The following is a 6,507-nucleotide window of genomic DNA, read 5'->3' on the forward strand; positions in this document are numbered from 1 at the left end:
TTTTTGTACTTCGGGGGATCTGCAGTGAGCGGCAAAACCTAATACCTAATAAATGGAAAGCTAGAAAGTTTTCAATCGGACGTTTTTCGGACCATCCCTGGACTTCCTGGATAAATTTATTTTGCCACACTTCGTTGCATGCGAAGCTGGTTAATTAACCTCGACTAATTTTGCAATTAACCAGAATAAAAAATAGCGCAACTTGCGCCATACAATAGCGAGTAACAAACATGCATTTAGTCCCACCGTCTTAGGGAGCTCGGCATATTTACAAACTCTGGCTAAGGTTAGCTGGGACACACTAGTCAGCCACCAGGGCAGAGTGCCACCACTTGCCCATTCAGCACTGCCTGTTATCACTTCGTGCTGATGACATTCAGTAGTAATGATCAGCTTTGGAGCAGGATGTCGACAGTCTTGTAGTCAGCGAGAAGCAGTGGGGGTGGTGGGGGGGGGGGGGGGGGGGGGGGGCACTTTCTGCGACATCACATGATGCGTATTTGCTGTTGTATGCCAACAGAAAAGATGACCACGTTTTGCGAGCATATAAATGCAGTTGGTCAGAGCCCACTTTAGAACACCTCACGACGATTCTGCACATAATTGGATTGATCTCTGAACACAAGAGAATGTGAAACAACACACCGCGATACAGAGCAGGGCAGAGAGCACCTGACTATGGCAGTAGGCCAACACCTTTTATATTCAAGTACGGTTACAAATTCAGAACGCCTGTGATTTGTGCTCGGGTACAGTCTTGAAGAAAACATGCAAGCGCAGCGCAAGATTTGGGGGCGGCTATTATTTGCCATGCCTTGAAGTGACACCTCCTCGACCACATCGATGGCCGCTTACTCATCAGCTCCTGGTTACTGACAGTCTCCAAAATGTTGAGCATGATTCGTCGAATGCGGATGAGTCGAGTAGCCCAAAGTATTTCTCGTGGAGGCAAGTAAAGATTCGAGTGGTGCCGTGTGCGGTAAGGCGCTAGAGCTAGAGATCTTGGTGCTTATAACGTGATAGTATAGGAGCCTTGCTGGAGCTAAAACTTAGCGCCCGCCGTCCCAGGTAGCACCGAAACACTGCGATAATGTTACATTTTTGTTACGTTCAAATGTTATTTTAATGTCCTTAATGTCCTTTTTTTCTAATGTTTTTGTAATGTTACATATAAATGTCCGAATAACCTTCCCCAAACATTCATGAAACATGTAAACAACATAAATGGAACTTTCTCGAAAATGGTGAAGCAGCCCTGCACAAGCATGCAGGCCTGCCAGTGGTGACGGCACACAACTTACAACACTTAGCAAGAACCAACAACAAGAGCGACACCACTACACTACTCCACTACTACAGCACAGCAACTCGTATTCACTCACCTCCAAACGGATATCATGCCGCCGAGCTTATATACTCGCTACTGCGGGATGTCCCATGAGTGACAGTGGGGAATGGGTAATAACTAAAGTTTTGTGACAAAATAATGGGGCTCTTCACGTAATCTATGGCGAGTACTATCTAAGAGATGTGGTTACAAGGTATTGTTAGTTGAAAAACATCTTTACTCTAAGAACAGTGAGAAAATGTCACGAAATCCGTGCTTGAAATATATTTGCAATGTTGTTTTATAGTTGCGACTCTAACATTATAATAAAATTTAGAAGATTATATTAAAACAACGTTTGTTTAGAATGTGAAAGTAACGTTTCCTATGTAACTTATAACGTTATATGTTAATTTTTAATGTTAACGTAAAGTTACTATGCAACGTGCAACATTACTCCGACTTACATAACATTTTTATAACACTATTCTAATGTTCGGTGCTACCTGGGGTCGTCACAGCTCCCAACTTTCCTCCTCTCGCGTCTCACCCTCTCCACTTTTGTGGAAGAGGAAAGAGACGCTGGGCTAAGAATGACTCAGGTTATATGAAAATGGCTAAGGCGGAAAGAGAAAAAAATAAGTAAAGAAGCGCTCTGTACCAGAATAGAATCAGCGAATAGAAGTAGAAATTGGTACACAACCTAGAGAGGAATAGAAGAGTGCATTGCTATCGCATTTGCTCCGCAACGCTACAGTTGACCTCGCCCTAATTTTTGTGCCACTGGAATACATTGTTTCCCCAGAAGGCGGAACGTGGCGCTGCTGGACCTTACGGCAAAGCTTAGACAGGCTAAGCACGGCTCTGCAAGCTCCTATACCTCCTGTTGGCCATGTATACTACAGATTCTAGCTCCATTTCTTCCGTCACGTGCGTTCATAGGTGGTGGTGGAAGCAACAACGGGCAACATTAATCTCCATTGCAACAGACGACCGAAACTCGTGGGCGCAAGGGTTGTTCCCATGGCATGTGCTTCGTGCGCGGATTGGCCCGAAGTCGGGTTCACTGTAGAGAAAGGGGGGGTTGGGGGGGGGAGGGTGTGTTCGGTGTTCGACTTCTCGGGGCGCAGGCGCGCGCCGCGCTTTTCTTGGGCTTTCGCACACCCTTTCCTTGCTGTTGTAGCATTTTAAAATCAGTGGCGCTGCCGGCCAACTAACCGAACCGCTGGACCAATGTAGGGATAGCAGAGAACACACTTTGAATATTCATACCGACACATCCTTGCCGCTACTTTCAGTCGAAAAGAGGTATTTCTTCTTGAAATGTACTACAGTTGAACCCCTCAATAACGAAAGCCCTCAAGAACAAAATTCTCGCGGCAACGAAAAATTCTGGCACCCCCGGCGAACTCCCATAGGGTTCAATGCATTTGTCTCCTCTCAACAGGGAAGGGTTTTTAAAAAGCAGTCCCGCATTAACGAAAGTTTGAGGTAGTGATCTGCAACATTTTCTCGGCACATCAGCCAGTCGGGAACATAGAATGGGCAAAACTGCAACAGCACACTCATCCGACAAGTCGGGCCCGTTCATTTCACCTGCCAACAAGCACCGGCGCAGCCATTTTTGTTTACTTTCGGTTGGTTCGGTAATGATGATGATAGCAAAGCATTCTTTTTTTGCCCGCTGAAAGCGGATTTTTGCTAGCCCGTCTGTTGGCGACTACGAGTGACGAGTGACGACGAGTGACGACGAAGATTGCGAAAACCAAGCACAAGGTAAGCAAGTAAGCTCGCGTGATGTGCTTGATGCTTTTGACGTTATCCGGACTTTTCTCGGCGACCACGACGACGACGAAGCTCTGCATAGCTTATCAAGCTGCGAAGCCAGAGTCTTCAAGCTCTTGCACAGCAATGTCAAGCAGAGCAAAATAAGCTACTTTTTTCATTAAATTTTCGTTCTGCAAGGTAATGGGTGTGCTTATTTGTCTATTTTCGCGACAGCGAAATTCTCACGACAACGAAAAGGTTTTCCTGCCCCGGCGGTTTCGTAATTGCGGGGTTCGACTGTACATGTTTGTAGAGGGCGAGGAGAGGAGGCGACGGGACGCGCCGGCGCCGCCGTGGGTCGGACACACGAGATGCCTCGCGCATCCGCGCCGCTCGTCGATAACTTGAGATGCCTCACACCTGCGCGGCGCGGCATCATCAAAACGTATAGGCGCTCTGTTCTCTCTCTCTCTCGTTGCCTCCGCGCTCTCCTTTCGAATTCGTTTCTGTTTTGTGAAGAATGAAATCAGTCTGCACGGAATCTGCACGCTGTCAGCAAGTCTCTTTTTATCCCGCAGCGAGGACGAGGCGCTACATATCTATGTTAGAATATTCCGTACAGTACACATATAATCGTGTATCGTGACGAGGTATGAAGTAATTCTGAAATGGTTCCGCTGACATTTTCAGAGTATCATTTCGTGCCCACTGAATTCCAGGAAATTAATGAACGGTCGCACCGTCCATATACTGAGTATACGCAATTTAATGCCTGTTCTGTGCTCTTTGAAATCCCAGATAATTGCAAAAATTGTTTTTATTTATGCAAACAAATGAAAACAAACCAATACCATGCAAGACCTTCACTTCCCATAATAATAATAGGCGAAACGAATAGAATTCAGCTAATATACAGCTGCATTATCAATTCGCACAATGTGTCGACACGTCTTCTGGCAAAAGACGATGACTGTTTCATCAACAGCAGTGACTAAATGATAGTTAATCGCAACAACTAGCGGAAGCGCGCGAGAAAACGTTCCCAGGTAGCAGTTATCGCTGCATCCTTGAGGGTCTCGTTGCGCTGTTCGCGATTTAGACGGTCGCGAGCACAGAACCAAACACCACCGTAGCGGTCTGTCGCTGCACCGACATCAGTATAACACGCGAAATAACACGGCGCCAAAGTGGTGATGCAAAGCAGGTGACGGCGCCAGAGATAAAACGACTGTCGCCGCTCACTAAAATGGACGCGCTGCTATTCTAACCGCCATGCAACTCGAAAATTCAAAAGAGATAGAGGGCGATAGACCTGTCCTCCTATCAGGACCCTGTCGTTGTGTATCCATCCGCCTAGTGTGAGGAGGTTTGTCGAATTAGCCGGAACTGCAGTGGCTCACGCCCCCCCCCTCCCCCCCCCCCCCCTCCCCCCCCCCCCCCCCCCCCCGTTCCCCCTGGGCTGCATGGGCACGTATTTATCGATTCCAAAGAGCAAACGGATGCACTGCAGCAGTTAAAGTGCGAATTTTGAAAATTAGAACCGCAGCCAATTCTGGGCTTAGCCAAATCTTTAGAGATATCTACTGCAGTGAACCTGGGCGTGCAGCACACAACAACTGGTGGCTGGTGCTACACGCACAGCCTGCGACGACTTGCACACAGAGCATCCAACCAGCACAAACATCAATCCAAAATTTTTCTTCCATCAGCGGCTGTACGCAATAATTTTCATCAGCTCTGGGATCGCAGTGCTTCGAGAGCTGGGCCCTGTCCACAGTTTATGTGTTGCAGCTCATACAGAGAGGGATAGTACAGGCTGTTTTAGTTTCGGCCACATCAGGATGTGAGTTGGGGATCACACCTGTGCCAGCGACCACAGTGGGCCGTGAGCTACACTCGGAAGCCACAGATATTCTTAGCAAGGCTACCAAAAAGATAGCTCAGGTTTTTTCTAGTACCGGCGAATAAACGTCGCAGTGGATTTCCGCCACTGGTGCCCGAAAAAAAAACATATCTGAGCCCTCATTTCTGACATCGCTTAAAATAATGACTGCCTACGTCAGCCTACGAACGAACACCTAGCGGACAGAGAACGCGAGGATGCCTTTATCCGGTTTCCCAAAGGACCAGCACGTGCTATCGTGATCAAAAGATTACGGGACACGCGTTCTCCGAAAAAAAAAAATACCGTCTCGCAACACAGCCGCGTGGTTATGCGCATTTCAGGCGACTAGATTACGTGAGTGCTCCGAAAAATCATTTCATTCTGCACACTCGCGTCCTGTAAACTTTTGATCGCGTAAGCACGTTGGTAACTTTCAAGCTTTATGAAAGATAACGCCGCATGGGCGTAAACGCAGGAGGCCTTACTGTTTCCTTCGACGTCACGGTGCTCTTCTCCACGTGTCCAGCCGATTCCACGGTCGAGGTTGCTTTGAAGAGAGTCTGGCAGGTCGCACTTCCCTCGACGCTCCTTAGGTGAGCGCACTGGTGCGGTTCTGCCGGAGCGATACACCTGTAGAGGAAGAGGGAGCAAAAAACCACATCAAAAATAAAAACATCGCTCGGCTGTCTTCTCCTCCCGCGTCACGGGATTGCAGCCTGGTGAGAAGGGGCCTCTAACGTGAACGGTATCCCCTTCCATGGAGGGAACAAAAGCGAGACTCCGCATGGACGCCACACGGCCACACATGGCACGTCCGCTGCGAATAAGAGATGGCTCCGGCGCTAGACGATCTGAGCGGAAGAGGCTGCCGCCGACGGCGACAGGAAATGGAACAAGACAGCTTACAAGCGCCGACTCCGACAACAATTGCTGACCATCCTGTAAGGAGCTTTCATGTACTGAGTTCCGTAATACAGTGTTTTTTTTTTTGTTTTCTTCTATGAAGTGTCACTTCTCTGTTTAAGAACCGGCCCATATAGTTAAGGTACCCCACCAAACCCTTCCTGTCGTGGTCACGGTGCCGCTTCGGTGCCGTTCCTTTGACGCGAACCGACACCGTGCATCGTGTGCTCGGTGGAGAGACGAGACCCGACGTCTGGCCCCGGCAAGCGTGGAAAAATACTCCCCTTTATTGGGCAGCGTCGGAGATACATGACACTGACACAATACAAGACGATGTGTCACATGCGGCCACCAATCGGCTTCTGCCTTTCGCGGGGCGCCGCGCGTATGAGGGGGCTCTCAGCCGATCCACCCTTTTCCAGCCCCCATGGAGACCACACTGTACCTTTCTAGCGATAATTGTTTTTTGATCAGAGGTGGCAAATGCCCTACTTTTTATTTGTCACCCTCGCCGTCACTTTTGAATACATGGCTCACGTTCACCCTCGCCCTCATTTTGAGAAATTATCCGGCGCTCCCTCACACTCACTTCAGAAAATTTGGTGGCCCTTCCTCTCCCTCACCC

The 6,507-nt window shown here is 48.5% G+C and overlaps 1 protein-coding gene across 2 annotated transcripts in view; it reads right to left on the bottom strand.

Moving 5' to 3' along the window:
- The window catches only part of LOC149355444 (anaphase-promoting complex subunit 10-like), a 58,611-nt gene extending 52,495 nt beyond the window's left edge, over positions 1-6,116 (bottom strand). The window contains exons 1-2 of one of the 2 annotated variants that reach the window (XM_089577639.1): positions 6,034-6,116; positions 5,465-5,609 (exon numbers count right to left, since the gene is read on the bottom strand). The gene's annotated coding sequence lies outside the window, so the exon portion shown is untranslated. Of the gene's footprint in view, positions 1-5,464; positions 5,610-5,717 lie in introns of both variants that reach the window. The other variant, XM_089577638.1, reaches the window with a different exon arrangement.
- Positions 6,117-6,507: the final 391 nt, after the last annotated feature.

Source organism: Amblyomma mixtum, chromosome 3 (genome assembly GCF_055824585.1).
Source record: "Amblyomma mixtum isolate Tamu chromosome 3, ASM5582458v1, whole genome shotgun sequence".
In the NCBI taxonomy this organism is placed as follows: domain Eukaryota; kingdom Metazoa; phylum Arthropoda; class Arachnida; order Ixodida; family Ixodidae; genus Amblyomma; species Amblyomma mixtum.